We start from the raw sequence: 14,564 nt of genomic DNA on the forward strand, positions 1-14,564 counted from the left end.
ATATTTTTGCAGACGTTTCTCATATCTCTCTTAAGTCATCTGCTTCCTTTAATTATTCCTCATATGATGCATTTCTTGAACTTTCCTCATCCTGGTCACCCCTTTTTGGGTGCACTTTAGTTTATTACTACTCCCCAGAAAAGATACTTGAAATTGGTTGAAGCACCCCTGATACTGTCAGCTGAGCAGTAGAGTATTTCCAGTGTATTATGCTAGGTGTAATCATATTTATTAATATTTATTAAGAGGATAGAATTCGTATCTATATCTACATAGCATATAAACATGTAAACACACACATATAGATGATAGTGTATACATGTATATATGTGTGTGGACACATACACATGTATAATATATTAGCACACAATAGCATATGTTTATATGTAGTGGTATGTTGCTAAATGTCTAGCAGCTGGCTCCCTGAAAAAAATATGCATATATATTCACATATAAGTTTGCTGTAAATTTTACTGATATAAAAGATACATAGCAGACAATTTAAAAATAATAAAAAATAAACTATCATTTTTATTTTAAACTCTGTTTATTGAATTGATTCTCATGGAATTCTTTCACTGATTTTGTACTGAACTATTGTATGCACAGTCAATCTATGATTGCAATACAACCATGATTTGACAAATAGAGTTGCATTCTAATCCAACTCTTCCTTTCCCAATACTTTTTTTATCATTAAATATGATGTTATTTAATGTTAAACTATTTCTCCCCTTTTTAAAATTATATTCATTAAACTAAAACCTTTTTCAGTGTCCATGCTATTGATTATAGAAATACTAAATATCTTTTTTTTTAGCTTTTTGAATAGTCATAGGGATTGGAGAATTGCTTGTTTTCATATTATTATCGACAAAAAACCCCAAATCATTCAAATCAATTTCATGTTTTAAAATTTGACCTAAATTATATAAAATTTTTCAATAGCTATCTATGGTAAAGTAAGTTTTTCTTAAGGAAAAGTGTACGGTTCTAATAAATCAAAATGATTTAAAGCACTTTCATCATTTATTTGTGATAATAGATGTAAGTTCATGTGTTGGGTTATATATTCTAGTAATATATTCCTAGGAAGAGCATTAAATTTATTATTTTTATTAAATGGAATGTCTTTAAATTTATCTGACTTAATCAAATCTTCAATGTGAGACTCGTGCTTTCCAGAACAAAACTTTAAATTTTCCAAAGCTCTTATGGAGCATTTGATTAATTTTTGTGCTCTCTGAATGTTAGTTGATCTTGACTGCAATGCATTTGAAAGTAAAGGAAATTCTTCAAGAATGTCAGTCATTAAACAAGGCCTTGAAAGAAATTAATGTTAGCTAATCTCTTTGTCATACCAGAAGAATTATGGGAAAATATATGTGTAATGCAGGATGTGTGCACCATACAACCGCAGCAGCTCATAAACTATATGCCACTCATTTAGGTCCCAATACTTGAACAGTTTTAATGAATGAAATTTTAAGTTATTTAAGTACAGTTTCTAGCTTGACTTAATTTTTATTAGCTTGGAGATAGAATAAATTTTATCCAGAAATATTTAAAAATTATTGGCTTGCTTTTATTTAGGAATAGAATCATCAAATGATCATGGCAATGGATTATTTAAACAGTGTCAAATTATGATTTTAGGAAAATTTTCCAACAGTTTTCTTCCCAACATTATATTAACACCATAAAAACAAAATGCAATTAATTTTGTTTTCAAATATGCATGATCAAAGCCACAATCATTGAAAGTAGAAAATAATGTATTGAAAATACACTTTACTATTGAGTCATGTTTAACTCTTTGTGGTCCCTTTCAGCTTACTTTTTTGGGCAAAGATGCTAGAGTGCTTTGCCATTTCCTTTTACAGGTGAGAAAACTGAGGCAAATATTGTTAAGTTACTTGTGCAGGGTTACCCAGCTAGTTAGTGTCTGAGGCCTGATTTAAACTCAGGAAGATGAGTCTTCCTGACTCCAGGGCTCCCACTCTATTTATTGTACCACCTAGTTGCCACCACACTCTTCTGTGGTCAAATCCTATTCTTTTAAAATAACAAATTATATTACTGGTGCAAGAGATAATTGAACTGCTTATTGGCTAGTTTTAACAACTGGCTCCCAAAATTCTTGAAAATTTTACAGTTGTCTCCAGTGAGCCAGTACAATATGATTTGGGCACACCACTATGTATGTGAACAAATACTTATGGATATAAATTATCATGCACACCTGTATCTATGTCCATATCTAGACACATCCATACAACACACATGGCCATTATGTACATGGGCATAATTTCATATGTGTACAAATATGCACATATGTATCACTTCTATGCAGTACACAGTATTCCAGGATTTTCTGGCCCTTGTGAAACAAGAATGACTGAGGTAGAAGAACAAAGAGAGGCAAAGAGATGAATGAGGTTCCAGAAAATTTTATATAATATTGCCACCTATGTAATGATAAACTCCAAGGAAGTAAAACACCTAATCCTTGAGGAACAAATCATAGAGTCATGGAAATAAGTCTTATCAAGCCTTCTGCCTGATTCTGTTGTGTCCTTTTGAGCTATATCATGCTTATGAAAGAAGGGCACTCTTCTCACAGAGTAGGTAGAGTTAGTGAGAGATTAAACTATTAGGTATATAGTTTATAAGAATCATAGGAGACTAATACCTTATTGTTGACTGAATGTTGACTGATTTACCTTTCAATTATAATAATAAAAATAATATGTTTACATACCACATTAAGGTCTACAAAGTGTTTTACACATGTTATCTTATTTGATCCTCATAACTACTCTGTGAAGTAGATTCTGTTAGTCCATTGAACAGATGAGAAAACAGGCTGAGAGGTTAAATGATTTGTACATGGATTCACATAATTGTAAATTTATGAGGCAGGACTGAGTCTCAGGTCCACCTTACTTCAAATCTCTATCTACTGAGCCACCCATAAGAGTAGCATACCTTTGCTACTATGTGTTTTTAAGGTGGTTAGTGGGGTCAGGGCAGGGGGGAACAGCATTGGCTACTATATTATTTATGGTGAATTATCACATGGGGGGATCCTGGAAGTCCAATTTAGCTTACAAAAAAAAAGAATCCAAGTTGAGGACTTTCCGGATGATATTTTCAGGGATACTTCCCTTGCATAAGGAAGACTCAGAGACAACTAATTTATGGATGTTATGAGGCACAAAGATGAGGAATCTTTTGCCACCCATGGAAATAATATATTGGAAAGAAAGACTTCCCTGGAACCAAAAGATCATTAGACTGTTAAAAAGAGCATTTAATGCTAAGGCATGGCAGACAGTCAACTGCAGGGAACACTATTCTTATTGACAAGGTTCTTTTAGAATAGCCAAGAGGGAATTACATGGCATGGTTAATGCAATTTAATTCAGCAAGCATTTACTAAATACTAATTAGGTCAAAGTTACTGTGCTAGGCAATGGAAGTACAAAGACATAACAACTCCCTAAGGACAGGGACTATTTTGTTTTTGTTTCCCAAAATGGTTGGATTGACTCACAGGTACACAAGTGGTATATGAGTGTTCATTTTTTTCCTGTATTCTTGCAAACACTGAACTCCATCCCCACCCCCCCTCAATTTTTTCCCCATCTTTGCCCATTTGGTTGGGTGAGAAAAATTTGTTTTTCTTTTAATTTCTCTTTTGATAACTTTTTAGATGGTTATTTATTGTTTGCATTTTTTCTTTTGGGAACTGTTCATATATTTCACTTATTTATTGAAAAATCATTCTTATTCATAAATATTTATGTCAGTTCCCTCTAGATTTTGATCATTAGACTTTCATGAATTACTTAAAACAAAACTTTCCCTAATCTATAGTCTTTCCTTAATCTAGCAATTTTTTTGTTTTTGAAAAAGTGTTTTATTTTTATATTACCAATATAGTCTATTTTGGTCTTTAGAGCAGTTTCTGTGTTGTACATCATGGCTGATTAAAATCCCATTTTTTTATTGACAGATATGAAAGACATAACCTTCCCTTCTCATTTTTCTATAGTGTGATTCTCTCTCCCAAACCCTCACCAAGAAAACTTGCTATCTAGTTATGCCTTTCCAATCCTGTGCTTTTAAAGATAATTTCTTCACTAAGTGTAAAACTTTGTATTTAAAATTCACCTTCTAAAATTTTACTGAATATTGCTGGATGGTCAGATACGTTTGTATCCTTAGCTATTTATTCCTCCTTGCTTTGTGTCACCTTGAAATGTGACAAGAAGTTTATGTACCTTTTACACAAGTCTGAAAAAAAATGTTAAATAACACATGATTAATGGCACATGTTAAGGATATTCCACATTAGGTCATCATTAACATGGCAGCAAGAGTGGGGAATAATATTTCTCATTTCTTGAGAACAATGTCTGCCATGTTAACATCACCCTCCATTTCAGTTTAGATAGCCAAGCAATCTAATGTCTATGTTTTGCCTTCTTTTACTCCAGATCTTGGGAAGAGAACATAAACTAGTGATGAGATTAAAAAAATCTGATTAAAAAAAAAAGACTACCACTTAACCTCTGTAGGCAGGAATGGCACATTTCTATAAATAAAAATGTAATAAGAGGCATACCCAACAGAGTATCTTACAAGGATGAGCCTGAGCTAGAAATGTTATATGAAATTGGCAAAATGGCCAAATTATTCCAAGTCAGAATAGTGGGGAACTATGTCTTCCAAAAGGAGATTGACCAAATATCTCACACAGACAAACTAAAGTTCTTCTGGTGAAGTTTTAGAGAGGACAAAAGCTAGTCCTTCAGATTAAGCATTGGAACCAAGAAAGGGAAGAACATATAATAGCCGTCACTCAGTGTGGTGGATGTGACCTGGCATGGGAAGTATATACCACTCTGTAGTAGCAAATAACACAATGAAATTCAACTTCCTTTGGGAGAGTGAAAACCAAAGAAATCTATCATGTGGATGATATTCAGTTGTTTGTTTGTTTTTTAAATGGGAGCTATAACAAAATGTAGCCATTGGGAAAAAAATAAAAGGTAGAGTTTAAAAAGTCAATAATGCATAGGAAACATGGAAGCTATTTAAAAAGAAATGAAAAAAAAATCCTTATTGGAAATCTAGGCTAAATTCATGATGGAGATCAAATACACTAGGTACTCAGAAGGCAAACAAATACTGTACATGTATAACTAGCTCAGTCAAAGAGACTATTGAAGTGAAAAAGTATCTTTCAAACCAGAGAAAACTCTCTCAGACAAGGAGAACATGGAAGACTAAAAAACATAGAGGTCAAGTGTAAACTAGGAATTGTCTATATGGAAAAAAATAATTTAAAGAGCACCCAAAAAAGACTCTATACCCAACAACTGGCACAGTAAGTGGAGACAGTTAGAAAATCAGATGCTCTTCTTGGTGACTATAATGCTAAAAGAATAATCAAGGATGGAAAGGAAACCAGGAGCTGTTGAATTGATTCTTTGTGTCAGGTTTTCCTGAGAAACATATCAGGTGGGTTCTCATTTTCAAATTCCATCTTGAAAAAGACCAATTGGAGGTGGTGGGTCAAATAATGATAAATGTACAAACTATTTTAAATCTAATCAACAAATTTTCTCTGAGAGATCAATTGGCGAGATGGTATCTGTCAAAGAATTTTCAGGGTGAAGTTGTGCAAGTAAGGATGTTCCCCTTAAAGGTGAGGGGAACAAACAACCCTAATAAATGAAAGTGGTTCTATCATTCAGCCATTCATGAGAACAAATAATAACTAACTAAATAAATAATGCCTCAGTTTCATATAGGGATATGGATTAGTTTTGTAATTTACAAGGATACAGGGAATAGCTAGATAAAAAAAATCCCTATAACACTGTACCTTCTCATCCTAGGGATTTGCCTACAGTAAATGGAAAGTTAAGTGACTTGTCCAAGATCATATAGTCCATATGTTTCTCTACAATACCTTAGAAACCTCTTTACCCTGGGAGCTCACTCCACCTTTGGATTTTATACATTGGAAGTACCCTTTGTCCTGGGGCCTTTCCCTCTGGTTCCTCTGAGAACCTCCATTTTAAGAACACCCAAGACATCTTTGTCTTCCTTCCTTTCCAGAATATACACCATACTTTCTGTACTTCCCTTTATCTTCCCACGGCCATTTCCCCCCTTTCAACTTTTTTTTTATATGTTGTCTTCCTTCATTAGAATGTAAGCTCCTTGAGGGCAAGGACTCTCTGCTTATATCTGTATTCCCAGTGCTTAGTAAGCACTCACATAGTAAGCACTTAATATATGCTTGTTGATTTGGCTTGCTTGTTGACAAGTGGCAGATGTAGAACTTGGACAAAGGTCGGTCTTCCTTCTTCTGAGTTTGGCTTTCCACCTGCTAGATCATGCTGTGTTTTCTTTCCTAAGGTGCTAACATGGAAGACAGAAATATCCCATGACAGAGAAAGGGAAAATCTGACTTGATCTTAATTTTCTTTATATATAGTTTTTTGATGATTTTAATTTTTTCAAAGCATTTTTCACATCTATTATTTCATTTGCTCTCTACTAAAACCTTGTTAGTTATATAATTATGATAACTGACATTTAATATGGCCTCTGAAATCTCTCCTAGCTCTTAAACTATGATTTTATGAGTGATAGTTTTAAGGTTTACAGTGGACTTTCATATTAACAACCTGGGAGTTTGTTTTGCAAATACTGTTGTCACCATTTTACAAAGAAAATTGAAGCTTGGAGAGATTAAATGACAGCCATGGTCACATAGCTATTAAGTTTAGAAGCTAGGATCTCTTAATTTCAAGTCCAGTATTCTTTCTCTTACCTCCATTTTACATATGGCAAAAATTGTGACTTGCTCAAGATCACATAAGTCAAATAAGAGTTATAGATTTCTTTTATAGTTATAAAAATTTATAAAAATATTTAGTTATAGATTTTACCTCTTTCCACTTTAGCTCCTTAGAATTTTTAGAGAAATATCTACTATGTTTTTTTCCCTATAATTTCAGGAGTGTGGAGAATTCCTGGTGTGAAAATTTCCTTGCTGATGTAGATTAACAGCTTGTCCATAATTTATATTTTTAGAAATTTGTCTGGAACACTGAGAGATTAAGTGACATTTTCATGGTCACTTGCATAGTATATATCAGAGGGAAGACAGACCCAAGTCTTTTTTTTTTTTGCTTTTTTTGGAGGGGGGGAAGGGCAATTGGGGTTGTGACTTGCCCAAGGTCACAAGGCTAGTTTTTTGTGTTAAGTATCTGAGGCTGGATTTGAACTCAGGTCCCCCTGACTCCAGGGCCGGTGCTCTATTCACTGTGCCACTTAGCTGCCCCAGACCCAAGTCATCTTGATTCCAGAGTTCACCTTCCATCCTCTATGGCTCTCACCTTTGATTTTATTGCATATTATTTAATATAGATATGAAAAGACCCTGAAAAACTCTGTTTAATACCTGTTCTGATGTGTTTGAATGCTAAAATTTGCAGAGGAAAAAAATAAGTTTGATATTTTGGGACTTCTCTGTCAAGAATCTTTAGATATTTCAGGAGAATCAGATTATAAAGAAGAGATGAAAACCCAGACTGGAGAAGGACCATCATGAGAAGCCGTATTGGAAATGCAAATGCAAAGCTGTGCCTGAGCTTCCATTTTCAGGAGTTTCGGGGAGAGCCCCAAGGCAGATAACACTGTGAAGTTGTCCAAGCACAACATTTATTGGGAGAAGTAAAAACTGTCACTCACTCCTAGGTGAGAGAGCCAACTGGGAGGGTTAGATTCTAAGGGGAGAGTATTAAAAAGACAATTAACTTCTATACTGTGATAAGAAAACAGAGATCAATCAGGGAAATGGGAAAACATTTTGAAAACTAAAAGCTCAAAAAAGAGTAAAATATTTTATCATTATTTTTTTTATTAGGCTGGACCACAATTTCATTGAAATTGGGAATTTTCACTGAAGAAACTGTCAATTCAAATGGGCACTTTCTGGGTACATAGTGCTTTTGAGAGTTGTCTGGACCATTGAGAGGGTGCATTGCCCGGGGTCACATAGCCATTATACATCCTATGTAATGTGACTAAGGACTTTAGACCAGGTTGTTTTAAGGCTGGTTTCTTATCTACTCTACCTCATTACCTTAAGAAGGTATTAAGGGACCTGGGTTCCATGAACATATAAACAAATTTTTAAAATAATTATATTTCAGTAAAATTCATTTCCTTTGCAATTACATGCATTTTATCTTTATGTATCTAGTGAGAAGGGGACTATCTTACAGACTTGTACAATAGAACAAAAAAAGTTTAAGAATCTACAATAGAATATTTGTGATTGGAGTATGTATCCAATAAGTTCATCTATAGGGGAATTAGAGATGCTGTATTCCTATCCTCCTGTCACCTCTTAAATTTGGGTTCTCCAATGTTCTCTTCTCCTCCACTATTTTCTGCTATGGTGATCTCATGCACTCTTATCACTTTAAGTATCACTGCTACAAAGCTGATGGCCAAACATATCTCTATCCTCAATGATTGCTTCTTTGCAGTTCCAGCCTCACAATTCAAATCAAAGTCAGTATAAACTAAATGACATTCTTTACTTTCCTCTCAAAACCCAGCTCTTTCCCTAACACCTTTACTTGTGCTGATCCTTGAAACTTCAATTATCTTTGACTCTTTCCACTCCCTTAGTCTCCAAATCCAGTTGTCAATTTCTGACCACACCAATTCTTCAATATTTCTTTCATGTACTCACTCTTTTTTTTTCCTTCAGTAATCTCACTATAATCCTCTTATCCTTTCCACTCTAGCATATTAGAATAGCTTTCTAACTGGTCTTCCTACCTCCAGTATATTTCTTCTCCAATCCTTCACAAAGCTGCCAAAGTAATTTTTCTAATGCTCTACTCTGATCCCCTCACTCCTCTACTCAAAATCTTCAGTGGCTGCCCTTTGCCTATAGAAGAATGAAGGATAAATACCTAATCCTAGCATCTGAGGTATTACACAATTTGACTCTGGTCTACTTTTTCAGCTTTATCTCGTGCTAGTCTCCTTTATGTGCCCTACATTCCTAGCCAAATTGAACTACAATTCCCCCTTCCATCTTTGATCTTGCCCTCTTTCCCCTAGTTCAGTGCCTTTGCTCACATCATTCCCTGTGTTTGGAACTCTCTCCTCAATTCCACCTTCTGGTTTTCTTGTCTTCCTTTCAAGTCTCAGCTAAAGACCCTCCTTCTCCATAAAGCATTGCCTGATCCTCCTGAATGGTAGTGCCTTACCTCTGTCAATTATCTCTAATTTATTTCCTATCTTGTTTGTTCATAATTGTGTTCAGGTTGTTTCCCCTTTTTAGACTGTGAGCTCCTTGAGAGAAAGAATTGTCTTTGTTTTTTTTGGTATCCCTTATTTCAAAGTCTGATACATAGTAAGTGTGCATAAATACTTTTTAAATTGACTTGCCTTCGGAGTTCACAACTCAAGTATCTAACTTTTGAAGTCCCTGCCTTCTTTCAAGAATAAGCTCAGCTGTTACTTCTTTTATGGGAAGCCTGCCCTCTATCAACCAGCTGTAGGTGATCTCTGCCTCTAAAATTTTCATAGCAGTTTGCCTGAACTTTTTAGCCCTTATCATATTTCCCCTTTCTATAGGGTTATTTATATATGACTTCCTTATTAATGCAATAATGAGTCAGTGAGCTTCTTAACATTAACCACTGTGGAATCTGTTTTTGTATTTCCATCATCTACCCTTGTATAGTGAGTGACTTGTTAGTGTCCTTATTCTGTATAGAAAGGCAAACAGTATTCCTGTCATATTGAGAATAGTTGGAGGAGCTGGTGTTAAATAGGTGTGATGAAGATGTAAACGTGGCCATGATAGCTGCCTTTGAGCATTTAACAGGGCTGTCACAAGGGAAAAGAGATTATACTTATTTTGCTTATTCCCAGAGGGTAGAACTAGAACCAATGGATAGAACCTATGGGGAGATAGATTTTTACTGCATTACTCTACTTAGGTTTTCATTCATTCAACAAGATCTACTTTGTGATAGTGTATCAGCAATGCCATATTCACAATGCCTATGGAAATTACAGATATGCTGATATAATTATCCATCACAAAATACATCAGGCTTGCCATATGGGGGAATAAGCTAGAAAATTTATTAAAACACCAAAAGACTGAGTCCCAAAACCAGAAAGTGAAAGCCATCAGAGTAGTTATGAAATTGGCACAGGTAGATAAAGTAGAAAGTACCCACATTCTCAAGCCTTTAAAACAGAACAGGCTACCTCAGGCAAAGGTCCTCCTCTCCCCACTCACAGCAACCACCCAGCATCCAGGAAGCGTGTTCCCAGCAGCTCTGGCCCCTGGCAGTCCTTAGCAGGAGTCCTTAGCAGAAATTCTGGCTGACTCAAAAAGGTCTTCGTGCTGCTGCAGCCGCTGCCTCTGCTGCTGCTGCCGCAGTCGCCGCCCTGCTAGCCACCGCAGGAACTCTAGTTTTGGCTTCCGCTTCCTCTTGCTCTGCCCCTTCCTGCTACGTCAGCAAGTCCAATGGGGCATGGAAGATCTTTAAATCCCATAACCCTTACAGATAGTCATATCAACATGTAATTCTCTTGAGACAAATATCAAAATGAAACAGTGCCTGTCCTCAAGGAACTGACATTATCTTTGACAAAAACAACATGTACATGTACTCAAAAAGTTAAATATGAAATACATATGAAGCAAATATAAAACAATTGGGGGCACTAGAAATTGGACGGATGAGAATAGACTTCTTTTAAGAGAAATATACTCTAAGTGTAGCACTTTGCAATGAGGCAACAAAGTGTAAAAGGTGTGGGGAACCTACAACCTTGAGGCCACATATGGCCCTCTAGGTTTTCAAGTGTGGCTCTTTGACTGAATCTAAATTTCACAGAACAAATCCCCTAAATAAAAGGATTTGTTTGGTAAAACTTGGACTCAGTTTTTTAAAAGGCCACACCCAAGGACCTAGAGGGCCACCTGTAGCCTTGAGGTGGTAGGTTCCCCACCCCTGGTGGGAGAATATTTGACTTTGAGGCAGGAATAACTGGGTTTGAATACTTCCTCTTATATTTTGTGTGTCCATAGATATTCCTCTTCTCTGTGCTATAGACAGTGTTACTACACTATAAATGACAGCTGGGTTGTAATCTACATCAGTATAGAGATGAAATTACAGGCCACCCATAGATGGCATCCATTCATGCTTTCATCAGCTAATTTGGAGAGGAGAAGAGATTTATGCAGATCATTAAACCCTGAAGTTAAGCTGATTATTTATGTTTGGCTATAGGAAGCTGTCTACTTAGGCTAGGCCTTGTAGGTATCAGCATCTCAGTTTAAAATATCAGGTCTAGGACTTTAATAAAGATCTTGCAATGCCTCAATTACAATGTTCAAGCTTATGAATGGTTAAGGATTAGAAAAGCAATTTATTGATTTATAGCTTCTAACAAGTGCAATGTTCATTTTAGCTATCTGGAGCACCCTCTTTCTAGCTTCTGGGAAAACCATTTAATAATTAGAAGGTTATTGTTGTGAAAATGTAATAAATTGAGGGAGATATATGGGGATCATGACTCTGGAGAAGCCTGATACAATAACCCTATTTCATTATGGAATATACTTTTCTAGTGATCAGAATGTTCACTTGCAGCAGACACAGACTAAGAGAAAGAAACAAGACAGAGAGGATAACACTGAAAGACCAAGACAGAAAGAAATATAATATAAAGAATCAAAAGTAGAATGAGATTGAATTCTGCCTTGTAGGTTGAAAAAAATGATGTTGCTTTTGAGGAATAGCAGTGAGATTACCTTTTATATTCAATACAAAAAATCTCATAGTCAATAAATATAAGGGACTTACAAATGATATACCTATATCAAGAAAAATGAAAAATCATAAATTTTGCTATAATAAAGGATCAGTGTTGTCAGCCTTAGCTCTTATAAGTGACCCGAAATTCCCTCTAAATTTCCAAGTCAAGTAAAGTCAAGAAGTATTTATTAAGCACTTGATATGAACTAGACATTGGGCTAAGCAATGGGAATACAAAAAAAGCAGAAAGAAAAACAGTTAAAGTTCAACTACCCTAAAGTAGCTGAGAAGTGTTACCTGGAATGGGGCATGGCAGAGGTGTTCTACAGGAGAGTCAGCAGTGCAGCCTGGAGAGGAATGAAAACATGGCTAGGCTGGAAATCCTCCTTAAAATGGAGACTCTGGGAGGAGATAGTCAATCAAGGGGGAGAAACCATTGAAAGGGAGGGTACTTCCAATGTGTGAAGTCTAGGGCTAGAGTTGAGCTTCCAAGGGAAGAGGCTTGAATAGCATAATCCATAGTCCAGAGGAGAGTTAGGAATACAGTTAGAGGAATTTTCACACAAATCTGTACTGACAGTCGTGTATCCTCAAAATAGGCTTGTTCTTCTTCATGTACTATGTAACATAACCTTAGGAAGAATATATTTAGTAATTTAACTTAGTTATTGAATTGATTATATTAAACATTTTGCAAAATTATGATGTGCCTGAAACATAGTTGTTGGGTTTTTTGATACATATTTAGAAGGAAAAAAGAAATTTCAAATGTACAATTATCAACCATGTTACATGTTAAAAAAAAACTTACTGGGCTAATTTTGAAAACTAATTACAAGGTATAGAATCGTTTCTATGGAGAAGCATCTCCCATGTTTGAAACAACTTACTTAAAAGTGAATTTATGGAACACGCACTGTTTGTGAATAAGGACAATCCATATCTGAATAATCATAAATCATTTGTTTCCTTCTTTATTCTGATAAAATACATATAATTTTTCTATTAATGGATATCATTGAATCCTCATGTAAGTTATTACTATAAGGTCAGAACCCATGTTTTCTTTTCTTACTTCCTCTCACAATTTAAGTATATTCTCAAATCTTTAATTAGTAGTGTTGTCTGCATAAGCCCTAGGGTCCTTATCTAAACTCCCACTTTCACTGGCAAGTTGGGTTTCCCTAGGGCAAAGCTGACTACATTTCCTCTTCCTTCTACCCTTCCAGAGTCCTAGAAGTAACTGGAGGAATGCAGATACATTTCTAATGCTATCAATGTAAGTTGCCATTCTAGTGTATCCAATGTCAATTGCCAGTCATTTCTTCAATATTATATAACCAATGCCAGTTACTATCGACATAAGAGATATCTTTGATTAGTGCTCCACCATCATTCAACCAAATAACATCACAGCTTTTACAGAGTCATGGTTACTGAGAAGATACAACAAGAACCAAAACCCAAACACATCCTCTTAACGTGAGAGGGAGGTCACATTCTCCTTTCCATCACTTCAGTCCATAGGAAGGGGGCTCTGACTTAAAGCAGTAGCTATAAAACATTTGCCCCACTGAGTTCAGTTCCAAATATTCCTAGTAGGATAGGGTATTTTGGAGTCTAACCACTGCTGGGATAAGTCAAGCAAGTCATTCCTCAGAAGTCTTCTTGGCATCTTGTCAGATTCAGCAGCTAGAAAACTCTGGTATGGATTCCATTTCTTGGATCCCTAATGACTCTTCTGATCTTTTGAAGCCACAAGATTCGTCTAGGGATTGTAAATTATTAAGAAATATAACAATTTTTACACTTAGTTTACAGGCATAAATAAACAAAACAAAAAAAAGTAAAAGGTGGGTTAGATTTAGTCCTCAAGCCTTAATTTGCTGACTGTTGATCTAGTCCATTAAACTCCCAATACTCCTTCACCTATTCAAGGAAAGAATGGTGTCAAAGAAATAGTGGAGCCAAATTCATGGTGCTATGTTGGCCCAGGTGGGAAGATGGGCAGCTGGCCATTGGAGGATTCTTCCTTCACTCCTCCATTCCACCACCCCTATGCCCACCCTCAGGCTTACAGCAGTTATTTCTCTTTTCAACACTAGGAAAGAGATTGAGTTCCCCTTATGGGAGTCTTTTGTTCACACACTCCATTTCAGCTTAGCAGAAAAAGTTCTTTCTTCATTATGTGGTAAGTAGATAAGAAAAAAAAAAGAATATTTTCTCATATTTCAAAGGCTATGTGGAGAACTACAACGGGTTGAGTTCCCATTATTCTGTTCCTTGTCATACTAGGAACAGTTCCTTAAACATACAGTGATGGAGTAGGGGTTTAACAATAGAGAAAATCAGGTGGCAGAAAAACCTTTCTTTGAAGTGAGCTAGGTGTTCCAAGAAGCAAACATAAGGAGAGAGCACATTCAAGACATGGAATGAATGAATGAATGAATGAATGAATGAATGAATGAGTGAATGAATGAAAAAAATCCTTTAAGTACTTGCTATGTGCCAATTTTTGTGCTAAATGATAATGTTATAATTTTTTTTTCTTAAGTGAGATAGCCCCTGATGTCAAGGAACTCACACCCTAATTAGTGGAGACAACTCATAAAGGAAAGTCCAGCTGCTGGGCAGATGGAAAGATCCAGAAATCCTGAAGGTGTCAAGATTTGG

At 35.6% G+C, this 14,564-nt stretch overlaps 1 pseudogene; it reads right to left on the reverse strand.

The window, feature by feature from the left end:
* Positions 1 to 531: 531 nt before the first annotated feature.
* Positions 532 to 3,983, reverse strand: LOC138156840 (E3 SUMO-protein ligase KIAA1586-like; annotated as a pseudogene).
* Between the last annotated feature and the right edge of the window lie 10,581 nt (positions 3,984 to 14,564).

This window comes from Petaurus breviceps, unplaced genomic scaffold (genome assembly GCF_028583685.1).
Source record: "Petaurus breviceps papuanus isolate PSGF00001 unplaced genomic scaffold, PetGlider_PUasm1.0 110, whole genome shotgun sequence".
NCBI lineage: Eukaryota > Metazoa > Chordata > Mammalia > Diprotodontia > Petauridae > Petaurus > Petaurus breviceps.